At 48.4% G+C, this 24,304-nt stretch overlaps 2 non-coding genes and 2 pseudogenes across 2 annotated transcripts; 3 read left to right on the top strand and 1 right to left on the bottom strand.

Annotated features, from left to right (window-relative positions):
- The window catches only part of LOC120381421, a 429,094-nt pseudogene that overhangs the window by 320,721 nt on the left and 84,069 nt on the right, over positions 1–24,304 (top strand).
- Positions 3,611–3,684, top strand: TRNAT-AGU. Its single transcript has one exon. It is a non-coding gene; the product is annotated as a tRNA-Thr (tRNA).
- Positions 11,989–12,060, top strand: TRNAC-GCA. Its single transcript has one exon. It is a non-coding gene; the product is annotated as a tRNA-Cys (tRNA).
- LOC120381451 overlaps positions 20,996–24,304 on the bottom strand; it is a 45,982-nt pseudogene continuing 42,673 nt past the window's right edge.

Below are 24,304 nucleotides of genomic sequence, written 5' to 3'. Positions count from 1 at the left end.
AAGGCACTTCAACACTTCAGTGAAGTCACCTTTCAATCTTCTTTTGATCAGCTAAACAGGTTGAGCTCTTTCAATAGCTCACTAGAAGGCATTTTCCTCCAGACCTCACAACATTTGGTGGCTCTTTCTGCCCCAGCTCCAATTTCACAACATCTTTTTCAAATGAGGACACCAAAGCTGAAGGCAGTATTCCAGTATCAGTCTCACTGATGCCATGTCACCTCCTGTGACATTATTGACATAATCTGTAACTGTACAGATCACCGTTGTGACCACTGTTCTATATTTGCAGCCAATATTGTAGAAAGGTGTCGTGCAAGGGGGAGAGGTTCTGATTGGTTGATTATAATGATGCTATCTCTAGATACGTATCATTTTTGTAGTTCACGTTATGAATATTGGCTCTATGCTGCCCGTATTTCAATCTTGTGCTCTGCTTCCGGTGTCAGTTCTGTCTAGCCTGCTTGATGGCCCATTAAGGGCCATCAGCTATACAATCGACCCACTGAGAGAAGGCAGATACGCCTTGTGACTCAGCAAGGTAGCAGGGACCTGCCTATGGAGAGAACTCTAAGGTTTTTCTGTGCCACGTGCTGGATAGAGTGTCCTTGGGACAAAGAAAGCAAAGACCATATGGCAAGAGACTATAAAAGGCTGATGCCTTATCTCCATCTTGTCTTCAATCCTGCTTCATACCTCTGGAGGGACTTTGCTACAAACTGAAGCTCTGTACAAATGACTGAATGACCCATCCTAGCTTTGAATAGACTCCAGAGACTTGATTTGAACCTGCAGTTTATTCCATCACTGTTACAAGCCTGAACCAAGAACTTTGCCATTACTGTATGTGAAGGGTTCAAATGCACGTGCATTTTATATAACAACCTGGTCTATGGATTGTGCCAGCTCTTTTCCAGACCCAAAGTCCAGAGTATGGTCAAGGACCAGAGGCCTAGGAAATCGTGATCAGCTAAGAGAAAGCTGGGGTAAACAGAAAGCCTTGCTTGCTAAGATAGGCCCGGTCAGCAAATTGCCAGGTGTTGGAGCTAAGAACTAAATGATTGTGTCTTATTCAGAATTGCAGACTGAACAAAGAATCCCTATTCCTATTGTGTTTGTTTCTTCTCTAGGGAGACATTCTTCCCACAGATCCAACCTTGAGTTTATGAAAAGTTGGCACGTCAGTATAAGATATGGCATCCTTCCACCTCCCTTCCACGGGACCAATGCCTGCCTTAAGACCAGGGGCGGCTCTAGAAATCAGGCTGCCCCAAGCAGCGGGGTGCGCTGCGCCGCCCTTCCCCGGTCCCGCGGCGGGTCCCCTCTTCCCGCGGCTCCGGTTGAGCTCCCGCCGGCATGCCAGCGGCAGATCCACCGGAGCCCGGGACGAGCGGATCTGCCGCAGGCATGACTGCGGGAGCTCAACCGGAGCCGTGGGAAGAGGGGACCCGCCGCAGTCATGCCTGCGGGAGCTCAACCGGAGCCACATGCCGCCCCCCCAGGAAAGGGCCGCCCCACGCGCCTGCTTGGCGCGCTGGGGTCTAGAGCCACCCCTGCTTAAGACACACAGAAAACAATCTTTATTGCCATATACTTTCACTCTTTCTTTGCTTTAACCCCTAGGAATGTACCTGTTGGACAATCAAAGGAGTTGCTCCATTCCTATGGATCCCAAATCAGAATTCAACATATATATTTTATACTAATAACATTTTATCAAAGTATTAATGAAATGTTAACTTGCTAACTTGAGACCATGGGTGGAGACATTATCTAATCTGTTAATCATTGGCTAATGTGCTATCTTGTCTTGCTGCAAAACCTGTCCTGGGGTGTGGAACTGCCTACCCCGTCACTTTCCCCCACCCATGGAAAATCTATATATTCTATTATAATTAATTAATTAACAGAGTCTCTGAGCCTAATAAGCCCACTCCGCCAGCGTGGTGTGTAATAAACTCCTATTCTTGACCTCTACACAGTGTAGATTTGTGTCCTTCACAGACACCTGCTGAATAAAGAGGAGATTCAGCATCCAGCTTGGCTGAATGTGTCTCCTCTCCCCACAGCTTGGTGATCTTTTGAGGAAATGGAGAAGACTGCCTTTGCCTAGCTGTACATCGCTTGCAAAAGAAACAGGTCTTTTTGGTGACAAGTGTTGAAAGGAGCCATTAGACAAATGTGGAGAAAGGAAAAATGCCCCCCAATTCAACTGGCATCTGTGGATGCTGAAGCCACAACACAGAGCGCTAAACACTATATGAGAACGGCTGGTGTCAGAAGAGTCTCTACCAAAGCCTTTTGCCACCAGCAGGGGCCTCTCTGTGCACAGAACTCCTGGTAGTGTGATGGCTGCAGACAGTGGAGAACTCCATTTTGGCATCTCTTTTGTGGTGAACATCTGCAGTGGCTATTAAAAGGTCTCTAGACAGTGATCTTTGTGAAGAGCTGGCTGAAGAACCTTCCTACTAACCAGGAGAGCCTGGCTTGGCCCGACAGTTCTTCCTTGCCGTACCTAGTGTGTCTGTTGGCTCCTTTTTTTGTAGCTCTTTTCAGAAAAAGAAAAGATCTGTCAGCAGAATCCTTCTAAGTGCTTGTTTAAGACAGAGAGCCTTCCTTGCGGCTAAGTCTTGGTGCCACGGGGCATGCCTCACTGCAGCACCTCCTGCTGACCATCCTAGCAATTAGCTCTGGTTCACCGGTGCGCCTTCATCTAGTAGCATCTGGCCACCATTGGTTCTATCATTAGGACCCATGTTGCTCTCAGGACTTCAGTGTCCTCTTATGGACACAGCCCTCTGGCTGTGCCCCACTCAGTTCTCTCCCCCCTGCAGTTCTCTCCCCAAACTACCCAGACACTTGCCTCAGTGGCCGGCTGCAGTCCAGGGTGTAGCCACCTGTGCCAGTGGCTACTGAGGCAAAAGGTGTGAACCTCCAACCCTGCCATCTGTTTCCCTGGACCATTTCCCAACAGACCTAGAACCTTCCTCCACCTTTGTATAGGGCCTTAGTCTGGCAGTAGTCAGCCAGGAGGTCACTCATGCACCCATTACCCCAGCACTACTCTGATCATGGTGCCCTCCCTGCTCCTGCCTTCCTTCCTTCACAGCAGCCAATCCTCCCTCCTCAAACTCCAAGGAATGACTAACTCTTGCTGTGCTGAGCAGCTCTTTATATATGGGCTGCTCCAGCAAGCCTTCTCCTGATTGGCTCTCCCAATAAGCCCTTTCTTGATAGGCTGGGTTCTGCACAGCCTCTTCAAGGCTGCCTTAATCTTTCTCCTGCTTGTTTGGGGCAGACAGCCCACCACACGTGGAAAGTGGCAAATGAGAAGTCTGGAGCTGAAGGAAAGGTTACCATGACTCAGAACTGAGCCGAGGTTGCTGCGACTGAAACACAGATCACTAACCATTATCTGATCACAGTGACTGGTGGGAGAGGCACATGTTAGAAGCCCTCTGTCTACTCAGCTGTGGCTTTCTGTGCACAGAGAGCCAGACACCTGAAGGTCTGCAAGTCTTGAGGGAAATGGGGAATGTCTGTACTTTAGAATTTGCGGGTGTTGACTTGAACCATCAAATGAAACAGTTGCAAATACTTTCTTCAGGCAGGCACCATGGCTTAGCTGGCTAAAGCACCTGTCTAGTAAACAGGAGATCCTGGGTTCAACTCCCGGTGGTGCCTGGGTGTATGGCTTTTGTCTCCTCTGCTCACATTTTCCTGTGTCTTCCTAGGAAACAGAAGAGGCCTCCCTTGGTATCCAAGCCATTGCTTGCTAAGGAAAAGGCTTCTTTGGAGAGAAGCATTGGAAACAATCAAATCACAAACCTGGAGTTGATGAAAACGCTGCTATGACTGACATTGGCATGGCGGTTGCTTCGACTGCAATTGCTGCAACACGAGAGCCTGCGCCACACATCCTTGTGATTCCCTGGAGATGTTCACACACAGATGTCATGTCACCTTCCTTTTGATTGTCATTGATGAAAAATGGAGCGGTTGGGAGAAAAGTCCCAGAGAGTCGCACCGTGGCTAATTTGGGTGATTCACCTGCCAGGTAAAGTGGAGGTTAGGGATGCAGCTCCCAGTGGTGCCTTAACAAATGTGTCTGCTCTTCCCACCTTTTGGTAAATCTTTTGCGGAAACAGAGAAGACTGCCTCTGCCTTGCAATGCAAATGCTTGCAAAAGAAACCAGTTGTTTTTTCTGACAAGTGTCAGAAGAAATGTGGAGACAAGGAAAAGGTCATCGTAACTCAACTTGCATCCATGGCGCTTGAGGCCAGAACGCAGAGCACTAAGCACTGTACGACCGCAGCAAAATCTAAACTTTACACCTTAGTACACTAGGCAGTAGTTAGGTCAAGCAATTTTCTCATCCTACTGGAAGTTACCTTCCTTAATACATAGAATTCCCCCTAAAACCTGGATTACTGTCCTCAAATGACCTTCATTTTCTCAGGATTCCTGCTGCTTCCAGCATAGGTGGGGGAGGAGAAAGGCAAAAACATGATGCCACAGGCTCCTATTTTATATCCTTAGTTCAAGTGTCTAGAAGACACTTGCCCAGACGTGTCCGGGTGGGCTCTGCTGAGTCACTAGGTTGGGGAATCCTCCTGGTGTGGTCTTGTGCAACTGAGTCATAGACTTGAGCGGTCCCCACAGTGTTGTGTTTGGGCATCTGTCACTGAATTGGAAATCCCTTAATTACAATTCCTCTGCTGATTCATGGCTGTTGAACACCCTCCTCGGCAGGGGTCACTAGCAAAATTTTAGCCTATTTCGGTAACAACCATACAGCAAAATGCATAACTTCACACACCCTCATGCTATACATATTTGGACAGAATAACCGATTTCAGCAGATCATGACTTTTCATATGATAACTTACATGGAATGGTTGGTAGGACATATCACAGCCATATATGAATGATGACTATGTGAGCTACAGGGAGCTATTTTGAAGTACATCATGTCACAAAAGCCTCTAGAGACTGGCCTTTGGGGAGAGCTGGCTGAAGAGCCTTCTGAGTAACTGAGAGATCCAGGCTTGGCCCTGCCAGTTTGTGCTTGCGAACTAAACGTTGGGCTCCCTTTTTTGTATCTCTTTCACAGAAACAGAGCAGAAGTTCTTGGCCAATCCTTGAAAGTGCTTGTTCAAGACACAGAGAGCCTCTGTGCTGAGGCAGGGGTAGGGGTGCAGGAGGTAGTCGGGGGTGGAGGTGCTTACCTCGGGCAGCACAGCTCCCAAAGTGACTGGCACACACTCCCCTCCAGCAGTGGCTCCTAGGCAGTGGGATACGGGGGCGGGTCAGCTGTGGCGTTTGCACTCAGGGCTGCAGGGATATGCTGGCCACTTCCAGGAGCAGTGTGGCAGGGAGGGAGGGGGCAGAGTGGGCAGGGAGCCGCCTTAGCGCTGCTGGCACATCTCCGTGTGTCGCTTGGGGAGGCATCAGGTCTCTGTGGGCTGCCTGGGGCAGGGGCAGTGGCCAAGGGGGCTTGGGCCACCCCTTTGCCTCCTCTCTCCAGGCTCCCAGCCCATCTTGCCAGCCGACAGGGATTTTAGGGTGCAGCAGCGCAGGGAGCAGGAAGGGTGAACCACAGCGGCTGCCTCCCCCCCCACATGCAGGAAAATGGCTTGACCTGCTGGTCCCACGGACTAAGGCACCAGGCCTCCAGCTTGCCCCATTCGACCCAATGGATTGATCTTGTGGCCAGAATTATTTGCAGTCGGGATTTCCCCCAACAGTGCCCCACAGGGGTCCAGGGTCAGCTCCAGCACAGGCCACACAGGAAGGCTTAATGCTCGAGCTGCAGTGCATGCTGGGCAGGCTCTAGGCCGAGCTCCCCAGGGCAGGAGAGAAGAAGAAGACTCGGCCCCTGGAGGGGCAGGATGGGGCTTCCTGGATCCCATTTGCTCACAGCCAGCGCCCTGCCCCCACTCCCATGTCATCAATGGCGCCCCCAGGTCAGCCAGAATGGAGCAGCGGTTTTCACTGCACCAAGTCCACTTATGGCTTACAGGCAACTCCCAAACCCACCACAACCCACCATGTCGGCCAGAAAGGAGCCCACTCAGCCTCGCCATTGCTGCTTTTCCGTCCCCCTAGAACCCCGCTTCTCCTTGGCTGCAAGGAGCCACCCCTGGGAAGCCAAGAGGCAGGCACAGGATTCTGCCTCCCAGCAGCCAAACGCACCTCCCCCGGCTTTGCAGAACGAATGGTGACGCTCTACTAACCCCACTTAGCCGCAATGATGTGCTTAGCTTCTGCCCTGCCTTTCTCAGCTCGACTTTCCTCTTTTGCCCCATTCCTGCCTCACTTCCTCCTTTGGCAAGTCACGCAGAGGAGGCCAGCAGGAAGAGCCGGCCTCCACCGGCCAACCTCCCAGGGCAGAGGAGGCCAAGCCACAAGCCTCCAAAAGGTAACACGCCGCACTCCTCTAGGTTCTCCAGCCTGACGCCAAGGTGCTTTCTCCACTGCTGTCAGCACCCTCTGTCATGCGGGGGTTGGAGTTATCCCACGGACAGGCCAATAGGAGAAGGAGGAGGCCTTCCTGAACAGCAAGGGGATCTGGGAAAAGGAAGCCAGCATGTTTCTGCCTGGTTTTGAACCAAGGACCTTTTGCGTGTTAAGCAAACGAGATAACTACTACACTACAGAAACTCCATCTGCTTGGTTGTTGCTCACCTTGGCACAGACCGATGGACAAACCTGGAGAAAGTGGTGGCAGCCCTTCGAAGGGTCAGCTGGCAGAGCAGAGCACTGGAGCGGGCACTCAGGAAGTCATCCTTACGTCGCCCTTGTGACTCCAGCTTGAGGGAGAGCTGCTTTTTCTTCCCCTTGCTGACAAAGAGCAAGAGAAGAATGAAAGGTCAGGTGGGCCAACTCGGTGCAGAAGCCCATGCTGCCTTTTCCTGCTGCATAGCCTGAAATGAAGGACTCGTGGCAGTTAAAGGAACTGCTGCACTTTCAGAAAACATCCCACCCGTGCACACAGGGGGACAGAAGAGCCTGTTAGTCTAGCACGCTCCCAACTGAACTACTTCAGCAGCTGCTCGGTTTCTTTTTGGCCTCCTGCTTTTCTGTCTGGGATGTTGTTGTCAGCTGTGGCACAGAAAAAGGACGTCATTGCGAGCGGCCCATGAAGACAAGATTCACTGTTGCCTTCCTTGCTCGGCTTCACTTGCTTCCTCGCCCTATTCCTGCCTTAGTTCCTGGGTTTCCTGAAGGCGACGGGGGGCCAGCAGTACCAGGAGGAAGTTGGGCAGCTAGACCCTGGTGGCAAAAGTCCTGCCGCCACTTGCCACCCCACTCTCTTCTCCCAGCGTCACATATTGGCCACCAGAGACTTGGTGCCCAGCAGCACAATGGAAGGCAGTGGACAGAGCCACCCTCGCCTTGAAGCTCCGGCTCATTAAACCACATCTTCAGTCGCTGATGGCCAATGAGAGACCGACATCGCTTGCTATTTTAGCACTTGGAAATGCCATTGGTCAGTCATTGGATCTCTGTAATGCTGCGCTTCAGTTCATGGGGGAAAGGCGAGAGAAGCGACCTTTGAACAAAGGGCCTGGGGTTAACATCCTAATGCTGTCTGTCTCCGACTGTAACACTATTTAATACTGGCCCACCCTGTGCTGGTGAGTGCTCCATTGCTAGATGTTAGTACATTTCAGTTACTGTCAAAATTATAAAGTTTCTATATGCTTAAAGAAAATGCATTTGTTTTATTTGCTTATATATGGCATGAATAAATACAGGTTTACAGAACCTAGCCTGCAAATTTATCATCTTATATGACAGAGAAAATCATGCGTCGAAATTGTGCGTCAAAATCATGAGCTGAGCTACAAATGCAATGAAAAATAAGATATTCAAAATTTTAACATATGGGGGGGGCACTGAAGACACGTCTTGCTTGGGAGAGGCACTTGGTCTAGGGGAGGCCCTGTCAGGGAGAACAGGAGCTAGTCTCACACGCCTATTTCCAGGCTGTAATCTGTGGGCGCCCTGCTCTGGGGGAGGGATCGTGGCAGCCCAGACTCAGGGCTGGAACAGGCCCCGGATTGAGGGGGTGGTTGCAGGGTTTGCAGCGCTCTGATGTCTCAGACAATATGTCTCTCCCAAAGCCTCAGATCTGCGTCTCCAGAAGGCTCCTGCGCTGCCTCCGCTCCTCTCACAGTCTATAGCAAGGAGCAGCAGCAAGAGTCAGGGATGAGCCATAGGCACTAGGTGGGGGGCCGAGGCTTCAGGAGCCCAGAGTGTTTGCCTGTCTGGGCATTTTGGCTGAGACCTCAGGGACACATTGTGAGGCAGAATCCCAGGCATCTTATGAAAGGAGCATAAGGACGTAAGAACGGCCAGACTGGGTCATACTGGGTCCATCTAGCCCAGTATCCTGTCTTCCCATAGCGGCCAAAGCCAGGTGCCCCAGAGGGAATGAACAGAACAGGGAATCGCCAAGTGACCCATCCCCTGTCACCTATTCCCAGCTCCTGGCAAATAGAGACTAGGGACACCATCCCTGCCCATCCTGGCTCAGAGCATGTCCTCCATGAATCGATTTAGCTCTTTTTTTGAACCCTGTTATAGTCTTGGCCTTCACAACCTCCTCTGGCAAGGAGTTCCGCAGGTTGACTGTGCGTTATGTGAAAAAATACTTCCTTTTGTTTGTTTTAAACGGGATGCCTATTCATTTCATTTGGTGACTCCTAGTTCTTGTGTGATGAGAAGGAATAATTAACACTCCTTATTTACTTTCCCCACACCAGTCATGATTTTATAGACCTCTAGCATATTTCCCCTTAGTCAGCTTTTCACCAAGCTGAAAAGTCCCAGTCTTATTATTCTCTCCTCACATGGCAGACACTCCATACCCGTTTCTGAACCTTTTCCAATTCCAATACATCTTTTTTAAGATGGAGCGACCATATCTGCATGCAGTATTCAAGATATGGGCGTACCATGGATTTATACAGTGGCAATAAGATTTTCTCTCTTATTCTCTATCCCTTTCTTAATGATTCCCAACATTCTGTTCGCTTTTTGCCTGCCACTGCCCATTGAGTGGATGTTTGCAGAGAACTATCCACAGTGACTCCAAGATCTCTCACTTGAGTTGGAACAGCTATTTTACATCCCATCATTTTATATGTAGAGTTGGGATTATGTTTGCCAATGTGCATCACTTTGCATTAATCAACATTGAATTTCATCTGCCATTTTGTTGCCCTTTCACCTAGTATTGTGAAATCTCTTTTTAGCTCCTCACAGTCTGCTTCGGACTTAACTATCCTCTGTAGTTTTGGATCATCCACAAATTTTGTCACCTCACTGTTCAGCAGGTCGTTTATGAAGATGTTGACTAGTCCCAGTACAGACACCACTAGTTACCTGTTTGCATCCTGAAAACTGTCCATTTATTCCTACCCTTTGTTTCCTGGCTTTTAACCAGTTATTGATCCACGTGAGGACCTTCCAGAAGTGAACGTAAGCTGGTACATTCAGGTATGAGGTACTGGCAAGAGCGGGTATGCTGTGCCAGCCCCGCCCGGCTTCCCCAGGCTGGTGATTTAAAGGGCCCAGGGCTCCCTGCAGCCTCCCAAGCGCCCCTGGCGGAGCCCCGGGGAGCAAATCACTGCCCTGGAACGCTGCTCTCTCCCGCGCTACGAACACAGAGCAGGAGTGACGGGAGCTTCCTTACAGTGGGGGGGTCACTATTGTCTGAACTGTGGCACTCCCATGAAAACCCTTCCCCAAGGACCCACACTCACACCGCCTCTCCCCCCGAGGCCACACCCACAGAATGCCTCTCCCCAAGACTCCCCTTTCCCCCCTCCATCATTTGTCCTAACAGCCAGTTAAGAGTGGTGAGGCCACAGCCCTCTAAACCCCCTGTTCCAGCACCCCTGACACAGAGCTCAGCAGCAGCGGTGTGTGTGTGCGTGTGACAGAGGCTGCTGTGCTGAGCTGAGCCAGTGAGGGAAGCGGGGGCTGATGTTGGGGCTGCCCCCTCCCCCTGCCTCAGGCCTGGTTGCTTGCAGCAGCTGTCTGAACATAGAGACAGTGTGCCGACACACTCCCTCTCCCCACACACACACACACAGTCTCTACCCCGCCATGCACACTGCAGTTGAAAAGCAGCTGGCAATCTAGTAAGATGCCCATGGAACGGTGGGATAGAGAAACCTGCATCATGTGATGCTGTACCGGCCCATGAGGCATTGCAAACCCTTCCCAAAACACCCTGCAGCCAGTTGCACAGCTACCCACAGTGCACTGCTCTCTGTGGCCATCCAAGATTCTAGCGTGGATGTGCTCTGGTGACACAAGGGGCATAGTGTGGACATGCAACAGCTGTTTAATTAAAACACTTTAAAGCCACGTTACCCAATAGTGTAGACACAGCTTGAGAGTGAGACAAGACCCAGCTCCCTTGAAACTAAAGAACCACAACTTTCTCCGTAGTCAGCAGGATTCAAACCTGTGCAGGGAGACCCCATGGATTTCTAGTCCATTGCCTTAACCACTCAGCCACAACTATTCTCACTGCACTCTAGTTCTGTTCTCACTGAGTGATCAATTCCAGTTGTTTCCTCAGACCAGCTTTCACAGCACACTCAATGCTGTGCCATTGTGTAAGTGTGTCCATGGCTGAACTGCAAGAATTCCTGCTCATTTCCCTTCTGGCAGGAGCATGGTTAGAGTGTGTTTGTGGTCAATGACGTTGCTGTAGATTGTTGTCCATTTCCTGCCTTGATCATTCAGACAGTCCCTTTCCTGCCATATCCCCAGCACATCAGTGATTGCAATAGCAGGGGGCAGGTTTTCTCTGGGGCACTGAGATTTGTCAGGGGGTTGGTGGCTCCTTTCTTTCCTCACCCTGGAGTAAACTCAGCTTTTAATTCCATCCTTGATGTTTCAAGGAATAACAACAGACGACTGAGGAAAGAGGTGGACAAGTGGATCTCAGGGGAGGGGCAAAGAGGTGGGGGTGGTGGACAGGGCAGGTCAGGGGAGGGGGTAGAGAGGTTTGGGCAGGGCGGGTCTCAGGGGAGGGGCAGAGAGGTGGGGGCAGCAGGCAGGCCTTGGGGTAGGGGATGGAGAGGCACGAGCAGCAGGCAGGAAGGCCTTGGGGGAGGAGAGGAGTGAGCGAAAGGTGGACCAGCAGGCCTCAGCCACAGTGGAAGAACAGGGGTGGGAAGTGGCCAAATGGGAGTGAGGGTGGAGCACAGGTGGGGCCTCAGAGAGAGGAGAACAAGGGAAGGGGCTGGAGTGGGCAGGGCCGCCCAGAGGATTCAGGGGGCCCGGGGCAAAACAATTTTGGGGGCCCCTTCCATAAAAAAAAGTTGCAATACTCTAGAATCCTGTATTCACATGGGGGCCCTGCAGGGCCTGGGGCAAATTGCCCCACCTGCCCCCCCCCCGGGCAGCCCGGCCCGCAGCCGCTCCGCAACAGTCCCCGGCCCCCAAATCATTTTTGTTGCCCTCCCCGAGACACTCTCCAATTTGTTTCTGTAGTGGGGGGGGGGGGCGAAAACTGGACGCAATGCTCCAGATGTGGCCTCCCCAGTGCCGAATAGAAGGGAATAATCACTTCCCTCGATCTGCCGGCAATGCTCCTACTAATCCAGCCAATACGACCAGGTACCCATATTGAATGCAGACCCAGCAATATTTGATAAATTGGTTACTGTCCATTCAGGAGGTTTTTTTCCACCTATTCATAAATAATGAAGATGCTGTAAGCGGAGGGGAGAGAGCTGTCCCGTCCGTGTAGTTAACCCATCTCCCCGAGAGGTGGTAGCTATGTCACTGGGGGAAGCTATGTGGGTGGGTGTGCAAGCTGTGCTGTTTACATGGATCTTTAAGTTTAATCAAACCCATTTTTAAAAGCACTGTGGTTTGGGAACAGAACAGGAGATTGCTGAGGCAGGGCCTGTCCTTCAAAATCTTTAAGATCTCTGACTTACCTACAACACAGCCATGGGGGTATAGCTCAGTGGTAGAGTGTTTGACTGCAGTTCAAGTGGTCCTTGGTTCAAATCCAAGTGCCCCCTTACAAACCTCTTCCTTCAACAAAAATAATGGCATTTCCATTATGTTCAGGAGTTCCACTGGATAGGGATCCCTGAAATGAATGGAAACCCTCAATGTTTTCCTGCACAAATGCATAAAAACCTAGCAAACATGTGCCTTCACTGAAATCAGTTCCAATCCTCTAAAGGATTAAAGAATCCTTATTGAGGTTGCAGGAAAAAAACATCCCGATGTGTAGAAAGAACAGTAAATATGGCAGGCGACAAGCTTGGCTTAACAGTGAAATCCTTGCTGATCTTAAACACAAAAAAGAAGCTTACAAGAAGTGGAAGATTGGATAAATGACCAGGGAGGAGTATAAAAATATTGCTCAGGCATGCAGGAGTGAAATCAGGAAGGCCAAATCACACTTGGAGTTGCATCTAGCAAGAGATGTTAAGAGTAACAAGAAGGGTTTCTTCAGGTATGTTAGCAACATGAAGGAAGTCAAGGAAAGTGTGGGCCCCTTACTGAATGAGGGAGGTAACTTAGTGGACAGAGGACGTGGAAAAAGCTAATGTACTCAATGCTTTTTTTTGCCTCTGTCTTCACAAACAAGGTCAGCTCCTAGACTGCTGCACTGGGCAGCACAGTATGGGGAGAAGGTGACCAGTCCTCTGTGGAGAAAGAAGTGGTTCAGGACTGTTTAGAAAAACTGGACGAGCACAAGTCCATGGGGCCAGATGCGCTGCATCTGAGGGTGCTAAAGGAGTTGGCGGATGGGATTGCAGAGCCATTGGCCATTATCTTTGAAAACTCATGGCGATCGGGGGAGGTCCTGGATGACTGGAAAAAGGCTACTGTAGTGCCCATCTTTAAAAAAGGGAAGAAGGAGGATCCGGGGAACTGCAGGTCAGTCAGCCTCACCTCAGTCCCTGGAAAAATTATGGAGCGTGTCCTCAAGGAATCAATTCTGAAGCACTTAGAGGAGAGAAAAGTGATCAGGAACAGTCAGCATGGATTCACCAAGGGCAAGTCATGCCTGACTAACCTAATTGCCTTCTATGAGGAGATAACCGGCTCTGTGAATGAGGGGAAAGCAGTGGATGTGTTATCCCTTGACTTTAGTAAAGCTTTTGATACAGTCTCCCACAGTATTCTTGCCAGCAAGTTAAAGAAGTCTGGGCTGGATGAATGGACTATAAGGTGGATAGAAACCTGGCTAGATCGTCAGGCTCAATAGGTAGTGATCAACGGCTCCATGTCTAGTTGGCAGCCAATTTCAAGTGGAGTGCCCCAAGGGTCGGTCCTGGGGCCGGTTTTGTTCAATATCTTCATTAATGATTAGGAGGATGGCGTGGACTGCACCCTCAGCAAGTTTGCAGATGACACTAAACTGGGAGGATTGATAGATACACTGGAGCGTAGGGATAGGATACAGAGGGACCTAGACAAATTAGAGGACTGGGCCAAAAGAAACCTGATGAGGTTCAACAAGGAGAAATGCAGAGTCCTGCCCTTAGGACGGAAGAATCCCATGCACTGCTACAGACTAGGGACCGAATGGCTGGGCAGCAGTTCTGCAGAAAAGGACCAAGAGGTTACAGTAGACGAGAAGCTGGCTATGAGTCAACAGTGTGCCCTTGTTGCCAAGAAGGCTAACGGCATTTTGGGCTGTATAATTAGGGGCATTGCCGGCAGATCGAGGGATGTGATCATTCCCCTCTATTAGACATTGGTGAAGCCTCATCTGGAGTACTGTGTCCAGTTTTGGGCCCCACACTACAAGAAGGATGTGGAAAAATTGGAAAGAGTCCAGCAGAGGGCAACAAAAAATGATTAGGGGGTTGAAGCACATGACTTATGAGGAGAGGCTGAGGGAACTGGGATTGTTTAGTCTGCAGAAGAGAAGAATGAGGGGGGATTTGATAGCTACTTTCAACTACCTGAAAGGGGGTTCCAAGGAGGATGGATCTAGACTGTTCTCAGTGGTTGAAGATGACAGAACAAGGAGTAATGGTCTCAAGTTGCAGAGGGGGAGGTTTAGGTTGGACATTAGGATAAACTTTTTCACTAGTAGGGTGGTGAAGCACTGCAATGGGTTACCTAGGGAGGTGGTGGAATCTCCTTCCTTAGAGGTTTTTAAGGTCAGGCTTCACAAAGCCCTGGCTGGTATGATTTAGTTGGGGATTGGTCCTGCTTTGAGCAGTAGATTGGAGTAGATGACCTCCTGAAGTCCCTTCCAACCCTGATATTCTATGATTATATGATTAGATGCTCTAATGGTCTCTTCTGGCCATAATTTCTGAAAAACTGAGTGTAGCATTGGGAGCAGCGTCTGATGTTTACCTGTCTAGCCGGCTTGCTGCCTAGAACGAACGCTCCTTGAGTGGGGTGATCCACAGGGAGTAGCTCAAACCTGCAAAGTGCCTGGCCAGGGGCAGGACATTGGCACAGCAAGGGAGGGGTGTGGCAGTGACATCACAAAGGCCTTTTGCAGGACCTCAGACTATTGGTCAAAGGCGGTGGGGAGGTGGTGACCTCACAGAGAGATGCTGACATCAGCCAGGCAGGACAGGGGCGAGGGGCCAGGGAAACCTCAGAGACCCCTGTGGCTTTGCTTCAGCAAGTCTCCTTCTCCAGGTCTCTCTTTGAGGACTGAGAGAGTATTTGGGTTCACGGATGTGAGCGCCAGGAGGAACCTCTTTCGAATTTTCTCCCTCCCTTTTACTGATTTTACTAGAAAACAGCCGTCCCTGTTTAGAAGGTAAGAGCCTCCTCGAGGGAAGGGGTGTCATGGGGTGTCACAGTTCAGATGCCGGTGGCCCCCCCATGTATGGAAGTTCCCGCCCCCTGCTCTGTGTTCGCAGGGCCGGAGAGCAGCATTCCACGGCAGTGATTTGCTCCTGGCTGCCGGAGCAGAGCAGCAGGCTCAGCTGTCAGAACTTCCTGGAGCTAGGAAAGGGGAGGGGCCCAGCCTCTGTAGCAGGAATGCAGGGCAGGTGAGTTCACGGCAGGCATTGTGGGATACTGGCGGAGGCCAGTTATGGTGATTTAATGACCAGCAGCATTTACACTGGCACTCTGTCACTGTAAGTTTGCTGCAAAAAGCTCTAGGCCTCTCATCAAAGTGGTTTTATTTTGTCACCAAAACAGGGCAGTTTTGTCGCCAGACGTGGCATTGCAGTGTGTACACCAGCCACACCAAGCTGCCGACCGAGGGAGCGTTGTGTGTTCTTCACACACCCGAGCAATATATTTCTGCTGAAACAACTTTGTAGTGCAGACCTGGCCAAAGATTCACTCACACACACAGCTTGCAAGGAAAACGTCACCTGCTCCTCTGCTTTGCAGAATCCAAACACAAGTAAAGCTTGTCAGGTCCTGGTGGAGATTGCAGAGAGTCAGGTGTGGGCAGACACTATATCTTACACCCAGGCAGGGACCATGGTTTAGCTAGCTAAAGCACCTGCCTTGTAAACAGGTGATCGTGGGTTCAACTCCCAGTGGTGGCTTTGGGGGCACCTGCTATTGGGTACTGTCAGAGGACAAGATTCAGAGCTAGATGGGCCTTTGGTCTAGCCAAGTGTGGTTTTTCTCATGGTTTAAATTACACTCACAGGCACTGACGATAGAGTTACTGAAAGTTTGGGAGTTAGGCGCTGATAGATCAGTGGTCCAAGCCTCTTGTAGACACCCTGCCTCCCTCTAGGACAGGGGCAGGTCTGAGCTCTCGCACCAAATGCTCATTGTGGCTGCCAGAACCTGTGAGGGGCTCATTTCGTTTGCACCCTGGGTTGAGTCCTGCTTTGTGCACCGTGTCTGAGAATGAAAATCCTAAACCCCCCTTTGAAATGACAAATGCAGCAGGATGTGTCATTGTCCCTGACCCAAAGCAGACAGACCAATGGAGAAATGCCATCGAGTCCAAGGTAATACTTCACTGCAGTTTTACCATTTCCACTTGCTAAACTCCCTCCTATCTGCCCAGCCCAGGTGTCCTCTGCCTCAGCTGCTGCTCCCGGCCTGCTCTAGAGTCAAACATGCAGGGCCCCCAGGGGAACAGAGGCTGGGACAGGGCAGCTCAGTGTTTTTAACAATTTTTACAACCTTAAATCACCCTTCAATCGCAGTGTCACTATCCATAACGTTGCTTCAGCCTTATAGGTTCCCAAGTGCAAAACTAAACATCTCTTCAAACACAAGAGAGTGCAGATCAGTCAGTGTTCAGAGTCATCCCACATAAAAGAATCATGTTGTGGTACATATTGGCCTCATCATGCGGCCGTTGCCTTTCCCTCCGCTCTGTTAAAAGGTTTGGTATTTTGCAAAGAAACTCTCTTCCCTCAGGAGAGACCTGGGAACCAAGGCTGCCAGACAAACACCTTTAAGAGGAGGCGTAACCTGTCAAAAAATGATCTCCCTCCTTCAGTTCAGTGACAGCCTGAAATGTTACTTAACCCGGCAGAGCCAGAGGATTGAAAGCAGCTACATCAAATCCCTGTGTAGCTAGCAGGAATGAACAAAAACACTCCCTGGTATCTGAAGAGATGTTTAGTTTTACCCTTGGTAAACTAGAAGTCTAAAGGGAAGGAAGGTGGTGCCATATATAAAGAGTGAAACACAAAACAATTATCATAGTTATGCCCATAGCGACTGCAAAATATTTCTATATTCTTATTAGCATCAGTGTCTTATTTTCTCTGGCGTCTATACATTGACTATACCTTGACCAAGAAATTTGAATCTTGATAAAATAATCGACTACCCCTGGTTAAGGCAATGGACTTGATATCCACTCGGGCGTCCCTACACAGGTTCAGGTACTGACAACAGTGGCTGCCTTTTAGCCATAGCTTTTAATCAGGGCAATACACTGATCCTGTGAAATCATTTCCCAGCCGGAGTCCACCGCCCACATTCCTTAGGGCGTTGGGCCACCACGTGGACGTTTCATTTCCCTCCTCAATTTCATACAGACACAATTTCCTTTGCACAGATCCATGAACAGCAAAACCTCCCTGTGTCTCTTGTTTGAGCCAGGGCATTCGATTCCACTGAAACCTTCTCTCCTGCAATGGCAATGGTCAGGCAGACGGGACGAGGCCACCTTAACCTCTGACAGTGAGATATTGGATCAGCTCTTTCTTTACGCTGCTGTTGTTAGTCCATGAAACATCAGGGATGGATGCAAGGCTGAGTTCATGCACCAACCCCCTGAAACATTTCAGTGCCCCAGAGAAATCCTGACTCCGGCTATTGGCATGATCTGGTGGAGATTCGAATAGGAACGGGACGGTCTGAATTGTCAGTGTGGGGACTGAACAACAATCTATAGCAATGTCGTTAACCACAAACACACTCTAATCATGCTCCAGCCAGAAGGGAAATGGGCAGGAACTCTTGTTGTTCAGCCATGGACACACTTACACTAATGCACAGCCAGGAGTGTGCTGGGGGAGCTGGTCTGAGCAATTTGAAGTGACAATTCAGTGAGAACAGAATCATTGTGTAGTGAAGCACCTATACATCAAGTAGTTGCAGGCGAGTGGTTAAGGCGATGGACTAGAAATCCATTGGGGTCTCCCCAGGCAAGTTTGAATCCTGCCAACTACGGAAGCATTCGTGTATTGTCACTGCTCTTGTAGTGCCTGAGCATCCACAGAGCCAGACCTGGTCTCACTCTGAGGCTGTCTACACTTAAAATGCTGCTGTGACACTGCTCTAGCACTGTGGAGTAGACAGTTGCTATAGTGAGTGGAGGGGTTTTCCATCCCTGTAATAGCTACATTGACAGAACAATCTTTCCTTTCATTTAGCACTATCTAACCATGGCTTAGGGCAGCTTAATTATACTGATTCCAGGGTTTTTCACACCCTGAAAGACGTACTTCTTAGAGGGGTTATCCCATCACGCCCCCCTTCCCTGGTCCTTCTCGTATGACCTGAGAGCAGCAATACCCGCAGTTCAAGAGGTGCAAACAACTCAATGTTTATTGGGGTAAACTTCCAGCAAGCAATGATTCCAATTTTCTTCCTCAGTATCGCCCTTCCCAGCTCTGACACCACAGAGGCTTGTCTGTGTCCCTCTTTCTCTTTCCCCCTTAGCAAAACATAACTCCAATTCCCCTACCCCCATTCCATTCCCCCCCTTACTTCCTGATTGACTGCAAACTATATAGTAAAACTGGAGTTCTGCTTAGCTATACCTTAACCAATCATTTTACTGAAATGTAACTAACCAATCCTAACATATTGTAACATGATTATCTAACCAGTTATACCCCACCACCTGAATTGCTTTACACCCAACAAATTAATTATCCAGCAGACAGAAACAATCACAGAACCAGACAGAGATTATACAGACAAGCAATAGGAAAGTGGAGACTACAGTGATAGAACAACAAAGAAATGAGGATTTCAGACCCCAGCTATTGATAAGTGAGTTGTTGCCAGACAGGATGCTATCATGGTAGAGGTTGTGGATGCTGGTTGCTTAACTGTCTGTCCCCCAGGGCAGGATTTTGAGGGTCTCCGAATGCCAGCACCCATCTTTTGTTCGCTTAAAACGTGAGCAGGGAGATTCCAACACCGCAGAACTCATGGAACTCCAGGAAACGTGTAAATTTAGGTCCGGGTGAGTGTGCCTAAAAATCAGCTGTGCTGGAGAAGGTCTCTAGGAGTTGAAAGAGATGTGCCATCTTGGCCTCCCTAAAGAGTGTCATCAAATATTAATGAAAACTAGGGTTGATAAGTCACATTCTTTGTAGCGTTAGGATTTGGGACTGGTCCAAAGTGCCCATTTTAAGACTCTTTTTTCCTCTCTCTTGGGTGTTCTGGTTTCTGCATAGAGACGTGGTTTCAAATCCCACTCCTGACATGACCATTTTCTTTTATCTGGAGAAAATGGCCTCACTTCAGTCTCCTTTGCAACAATAGAACACCATTTGTTTAGCTTTTCTATTCCAGTAGTTGTGAGAGAAGTTCCAAACTAGGGGGAAACAGGGCCTTTTCTCTCGACCGATCAATTTTTGTCTTCCTTCATTCAAAGCCATTTTCTCAGATACAGCCGTATTTCCCACACTTTTTTGTTCAGCGTTCTTTGCTTTTATGAAATTTTAGGGTCATCATTTAATTGCCACACAACTGTACTTATGAAGTGAAACACAATCTTTTTTGGATATTCTTGCAGGAGAGTTTTGCTTTCTGACCTGCAATTGAACAGGGGCTATCCAAGGGGGACAATGCTACTCCCTTTTCTTGCCTCATCCAAAAAAACATACATTCCTGATGCCCTTTGTTTCCTTGCCCTTTTTAGGGTAAATTTACACTTCTCAGAAGTAGAATCCTTTACAAAACCACTCAAAATCTCAGCAGTGTCGTAAGCAATGGCTTCCGGAAACATGCCCAGCTTTTCTTTAATTTGGTGACACAGCAAGGGACTGGATACAGGCCGGGATCAGAATCTTCGTTACCAGAGCTAGAATTTCTATTTAAAAAGAGCTATTTTTCTGCTGCTATTAGATTTCCAACATTGATTTCATTTTATACACCTTTTCAGCATCTATTAAGGATAAATTGAACAAAAATACCACTTCTCTTTCCTCAACATCTGCATCATGAAGGGGAGCATTCCAAATAGGAAAGATCTTCTGTGGGGCATGGGTTACAAAAATGCTTCAGGAACCAAATACATGGGTATTTTGCCAAGTTAAAAATCACTTAATGTGGAATTCTCTCCCCAAATCATCTGAGAAAATACTGACTTAAATAATTGAACTCCACTGTGATCATATGCACTTCCCTCAGTTAGTTGGGGTTCTGTTGTTGTTCACCATTTCCGAATGGAGATTTTAAATCACTGCTGTTTCTTTGTTAGCGTGTGCAGTAAATTGGAGAGTTCTCCACTGTTGACAGAACTGCACTTGAACTTTCTCCATGTCATCATGGAGGGTGGGAAAAAGCAAAGCTGAAGTGACAAATGAGGACTTTAGGAAATGGTCATTTGTCTTCAATACTCCAAGAAATCTGAGCTACGTCCTATCGAACTGAACTAATATCCAATTGGGTGAGCAAACAGCCTTCAGGAAAGAGAGAAACCCACATCACAGAGAGACAGAATACATGACAATGAAAGTATCAAGAGACATTCCAGAGCAGGTTACATCTGATTATTTAGAATCAGGACAAGAGATTCTCCCATCACATTCTCCTCTGATCCATTCAAAGCAGCTTCACTCAGCACTCTCTCAATAGTCAGTTATGTTATTTACAAAATTGTAAGTATCCCAGCATCCCCATAATGGGGGACAAAATAGTCCTCTTGCCAGAAGTGGCTTTACCAATAGATGAAACCTGGTATTTAAACGCCAAATAATCACACTATGTTTGGGATCAATTTAAATTCCCCTTCCAGGTCTTTGACACTTTCATCTCCAGTCATAGCAACTCTGCTATAGGAGGAAAGAAATCAAAGCATCATCTCCAAGCACAGACAGCTGAGAACTCTTCCTCATATGACATTTTGAGAAGTGGAGGGATAGAATGTGATGAAAATAAACTCTGCACAGAGAAGCCAAAATGTAACAGTTCTGGAGTGATGGGGAAGGAGGGAATCTCTGAACCACCCCATCTCCTTCCAGTGTCACAGAGGCTGAAATGACACTTTTTTCCCCTGCTCCTCTTTAATTAACTATAACATGAAAAATTCCCAATGTAACTGCTCTTCAGCACAACCCAGAGCAATGTGAGAACAACTGGCACGGATACAATCTGTATCACTGGTGACTCTAACAATCACTTTGCAATAGGAGGAATGGTATAAATGTGACACTCCCTGGTTCCTCATAGGAAGGGCACACTCCAGTTACTTGTGGGATAATTGAGTTGATAGAAAGGACAAATGGGCCCACCTCAAAAGAAGGCAAACTACAAAAGGCATAAATGGGCCACTCATCTGGCCAAGCTGAGAGATAATGGTGCTGCAAACAGTTCAAACAGATTTTAAAAGTTACTATGTGGGAATCAGGAAAAGTATTAAAGAAAAAAAATTGATAGCCCTAGAGGGTTTTATGGTGTTCATTGCCCTTGCAGATTTTCTGATGGCTATTATCGGCTGAGTGCCAAGAGAAGGTCTTCCCACACTCACGGCATTCGTAGGGCCTCCCATCTGTGTGGATTCTCTGATGAACAGAAAGGTTTGATCTTAGATTGAAGCTTTCCCACACTCACGGCATTCATAGGGCCTGTCCCCCCGTGTGGATTCTCTGATGTTCAGAAAGGGCTGATCTTTGAGTGAAGCTTTTCCCACACTCACGGCATTCGTAGGGCCTCTCCCCTGTGTGGAGTCTCTGATGAACAGAAAGGGCTGAGTTGCTAGTGAAGCTTTTCCCACACTCATTGCATTCGTAGGGCCTGTCTCCTGTGTGGATTCTCTGATGAACAGAAAGGGTTGATATTCGAGTGAAGGTTTTCCCACACTCATGGCATTCGTAGGGCCTCTCCCCTGTGTGGATTCTCTGATGAACAGAAAGGGTTGATATTTGAGTGAAGGTTTTCCCACACTCACTGCATTTGTAGGGCCTCTCCCCTGTGTGGATTCTCTGATGTTTAGAAAGATCTGAGTTCCGAGTGAAGCTTTTCCCACACTCACGGCATTCATAGGGCCTGTCTCCTGTGTGGATTCTCTGATGAACAGAAAGGGTTGATATTTCAGTGAAGGTTTTCCCACACTCACGGCATTCGTAGGGCCTGTCCTCTGTGTGGATTCTCTGATGAACAGAAAGGGCCGAGTTGCTAGTGAAGCTTTTCCCACACTCATTGCATCTGTAGGGCCTGTCTCCTGTGTGGATTCTCTGATGAACAGAAAGGGTTGATATTTGAGTGAAGGTTTTCCCACACTCACGGCATTCATAGGGCCTGTCTCCTGTGTGGATTCTCTGATGAACAGAAAGGGTTGATATTTGAGTGAAGGTTTTCCCACACTCACTGCATTTGTAGGGCCTCTCCCCTGTGTGGATTCTCTGATGAACAGAAAGGGCCGAGTTGCTAGTGAAGCTTTTCCCACACTCATGGCATTCATAGGGCCTGTCCCCTGTGTGGATTCTCTGATGAACAGAAAGGGCCGAGTTATTAGTGAAGCTTTTCCCACACTCACGGCATTCATAGGGCCTGTCTCCTGTGTGGATTCTCTGATGAACAGAAAGGGTTGATATTTGAGTGAAGGTTTTCCCACACTCATGGCATTCGTAGGGCCTGTCCCCTGTGTGGATTCTCTGATGAACAGAAAGGGCTGAGCTACGAGAGAAGGTTTTCCCACACTCACGGCATTCATAGGGCCAGTTGCCTTTGTGGATTCTCTGATGATTAAGAAGGGCTGAGTAGTCATATAAGTTTTTTCCACACTCTGTGCATGTATTTTTTCTCTTTGCAATGATGATTTCCTGCTTTGTTGTGGTTTCCTTGAGGTCCTTCTGAGTTCCCTCAGAGGAAATACATTTACCCATTTTCACCCCCGGCTGGTTTCCTTGTTCTCTCTCTGGTCTGTGCTGAATCTCACAGGACTTTTCCTCCTCATGACTCCTGGACGCATTGCTTTTTGATCTTTGCCATAATGCTCTGTGTTTATCCACTTGCTGAACATTTTTCTGCTGAGAATTCTGCTCCTCTTTCTCACATGCCATTGCATCACTTGCTGTGAAACAGACAGAAACATCAAACAGGGATGAAAAGTGAAAAGCCAAAACAAACTAAGTGCTGGAGGGAGGTCAAATAAAAATCACAAACTGAACTCCCCCATACTCTTCCCCAAAACAGGAGAGAGAGGAGGATCAATTGGGCTTTCAAATCCCATCCAAAGTCTCAAGGGGAAGGGAGGAAGCTACTGCCTGGTGTCTGCTAGAATCTACGGGAAGCCATGAGCTATAGTTACCCTGAGGATATGACCCCTGCTGGCAACAATAATGAACTGAGAGACCTCTCAAGGGCTTCATAGGGCATCCCAGATGTTTCCTTCAGGCACTTTCACACTCAGAGTTGGTTTAATGTTTCCTCACCTCTGCAGGAGATCTCAGGGTCTGTTTTCCCTCTGATCCCTGCAGGTCTGAGACCCATGGCTCTTCCCCTTGTTCCAGCTGGGAGATCACATCAGGTTTGGAAAATGGAAACCCTGCTCAGATGAAAGAAAACAAAGGAGTTCCGTTGATTTCATAAAACTTTCTCATAAAAAACATTCTATTAATTTAACTTTAATACTGTGTGACCCGGTGTGCCTGGGCTAGTCCTCACTGAAAATGCCAAGACCAGGGCAGGCTGAAAAGGGAGAGCAGAGGCTCCCAAACTGGTGGTTAACATGGAAGTTAAACTCACCGACCAGTCACCAACTGTGCTTCTGATCCCCCACACTGGTTATCCAGAAACTGAAAAAAGAAATCACACGGCCCCCTTTATTGCATTCCAGTTGTCTGGCTCCTAAGCAGCACCTAGGTCCAGCACAGTGAGAGGTTATTTAAAAACTCTGCTCACATAAACAAAGTGTTCTTCTGACCCCAGAGTCAGCCACATTACCAGGTCAGTATAGGTTTGGATCTTACTCAAAATACTACGATGCCAGCCAATCATTGGCATCTAAACTAAAGGTTTATAAGTAAGAAAGCATCTAAACTAAAGGTTTATTATAAAAGAAAGAAAGAAAAAGGGAATTGTTAAATGGGAAAGCAGTCAGACACATTCAGAAATCTATACATCTGGTTCTTAGCAGTATTGGTGAGTTTCTGGCTTGAAAGGCTCTCTGGTAAACATCCACATTATTCAGTCCTTTGTTCAAGCCTTCAGCTTGTAGAGAAGTTGCTCCAGAGGTAGGAAGAGGAATTGAAGACAAAATGGAGATGATGCAGCTGCCCTTTATATTCCTTTTGCCAAGTGGCTTCTAATTCCTGTGTCCCAAACACAAGCTTCACAGCACATGACATGGAAAAGCCTTGGAGTTCTCAGTACACAGTGTGATACAGCGTGGCCAGAGGGCAGCAGGAGAGGGTTAGAAGGGAGCCTTATTCCCTGTAGAGGGAAGAAAGTTTGCTATAGATGAACTAGAGCACCTGAAGCCAATTAGAGCACCTGCAGTCAGTCACCTGATAAAGACCCTTGCTCCAATCAGACAGGGAAGTAGTTGGAGCAGAAGGATTGGTATTGGAGCAGAGAACAGTTTGAAGGGAAGCAGAGGAAAGTTTGGAGAAGTGCTGAAGTGGGCGGAGAAGTCCAAGACCCTAGGTAAGGGGCACCTGG

This window comes from Mauremys reevesii, linkage group 14 (assembly GCF_016161935.1).
Source record: "Mauremys reevesii isolate NIE-2019 linkage group 14, ASM1616193v1, whole genome shotgun sequence".
Lineage (NCBI taxonomy): Eukaryota > Metazoa > Chordata > Testudines > Geoemydidae > Mauremys > Mauremys reevesii.
This window is presented reverse-complemented; position numbering and strand designations above follow the sequence as displayed.